The following is a 2,309-nucleotide window of genomic DNA, read 5'->3' on the forward strand; positions in this document are numbered from 1 at the left end:
GAGGAAAAAAAATTAAATCCATAATACTCACTAGGGAAAGACCTGGGGATCTAACATCTCTCATGTCAGCCGTTGTCTTCCTCAGAGATGACATACAAAGAAAGTATAAGCCCTGGACTTTATAGAGCCATTTCTTCCCAGTGCTCAATAGATGTTGAATCCAATGATTTACTAATGTTAAGTAATACTGCCTTTACCTCCATAGAAACATGTTTTCCAGTTCCTTCTTTGCTCTTATTGTTAACACTTGGGGAAAATGTCCAAAAGCAAAGACTTAAATATGGGAGTTAATGTCACCATCAATTCATGGTCCACGGGTCCCTGTTCCAGATATGGAAATACAGTAGAAAATGAGTAACATGACACCATTGGGCCTCAATGTATAGAATCCCTCAGCTCAGTCATCCTGCACAACTCAATTTATACACAAAACCATAAAATATTGCAGTCAGGAAAGAAACCTTCAAAGAGTTTTATTTCTTCAAAGGATCAATTTTCACAATTAAGTCCCCAATTTAAGTCAGCAGAGAATCTATTTAGTAAGAATGCGGCCTGGTGATTATCTGTAAAAAAAATAAGCAGCTCTCAACACAAAAAGGAATTTGCACATGCATGCTTCTATTTGTATAAGCAATCTTCTACTTTGCGCAGGAGGCCATATATTGTGCAGACACCACCCTTTAAAAGTTCTGGAGCCACTGTGATTTAGCTGGTTTGTATTCACCTAATGTCAGTAATTAAAGTACAAGTGCTGACCTAGGGGCAAATTCAAGTTCTTTATTGTCTTAGAGTTAAACATGTGGATGTTAAAAAACAGGGTGATTTTTAAATTGATAGGTTTAGAGTTAAAGTGTTCAAGGGAGAAATACTCAAGAAATCCAGCCTCTCTAATAATAAATGTTCCTATGACTTGATTCTTTTTAAGTCTCCAGCCTATAAGCATCTAACCCTCAAATAACCTAACCTTATAAACAGTTGCTCCTTCACATCCTGTTTTTGAAATATCTGTTAAGGAGATGGCTGTGAATACCTGCCTAATGCTTATAGAAAATGTGTTAGTTCAAAACTGGAGGAATTAACTTTTCTGCAATAAAAAGCAGGAGTCAGGAAGAATGGCTAATTTCAAAGAATGATTGCCAACAGAAGTGGCCTTCCTGAGCGTACGTTGAATAGAGCTTTCCTCTTAAGTCTACCTGGCTGCTAACAGAAAGGCTGGGTGGTTGAGTCCACCCAGGGACTCCTTGGTAGAAAGTTCTGGTGATCTACTTCTGAAAAATCAGTCATTGGAAACCCTATGGAGCACAGTTCTACTCTGACAAACGGGGTCGCCATGAGCAGGAATCAATGGTAACCGGGAAAAAGAAATGGTCTCCCCAATCCACTGGACTGCTTTTCTACCTTCATTTTGTCACATCACCTTACATTTCGAAAATTAGAGGTATATTTTGGAAAATCCCTTTGTAGTAGCTCTGCAAGTTTCCTTAAAAAGTTTCCACATTTTTGTAAGAATTATATATAATAAAATAAACAAAAATATGTTTCAGATGTACTACTCCTTCTTCTCTTGACTTGAGAATGAAAGTTATTCATCAGCCTCCTTCTTACCATGTGAGAAGTTTGTTTTCCATGCAAAAATAATGTTTTAAGAGTTGCCCAGACTTACAGTTAACTTTATTTCCCTACTGGAAACTTGGCGATATATATGCCAACTGTGTATACATACAGTGTACTCTAAAAAACTGTTTATGGCAATAATGACTGATTAAAAGAACCAGCATATCTCTGAAACTTAGCTTATCAACACTGAAGCAAGTGAATTAGGGGTTGGGGGGATGGTGCAGGGATATCATAAACCTCTGAAAATTGTAAATGGTTCTACAATGAGGGTGAGAGTATATTTCTTAGAAAACAGTTTTATTGAATAGTTTCTTGAAATTTTAGTGACATATCTAACTGTTCACAAAGCAGATTAAAAAGTGATAAATGAGAAAACACAAAGATAATAGCCAACAGAACAGAGCACTGAAATTTATCATCAGTAATAAGTGTAGTTCATGAATCAAGATGTTAGTACTCTCTATCAAAAAGAAAATAAATAGTGTGACTTATCTATTAATTCTGACATAAAGCAAGAGAATTTCCCGAGATATTTCTAATGTATTTTTCTGCTAAGTAGCAAATGGTTGAAACAATGGGGATTTTATTGCCTGAATTAAAATAGGAATGACCAGAGAGTACCAAAAAGGGAAAGAAATTTTCTCTTTATTAATTTGTAAGGCAGGAAATGGCAGAAGTAGAAAGACTGCATA

This window comes from Orycteropus afer, unplaced genomic scaffold (assembly GCF_000298275.1).
Source record: "Orycteropus afer afer isolate SDZICR_OR568_19922 unplaced genomic scaffold, OryAfe1.0 scaffold00021, whole genome shotgun sequence".
Classification (NCBI taxonomy): domain Eukaryota; kingdom Metazoa; phylum Chordata; class Mammalia; order Tubulidentata; family Orycteropodidae; genus Orycteropus; species Orycteropus afer.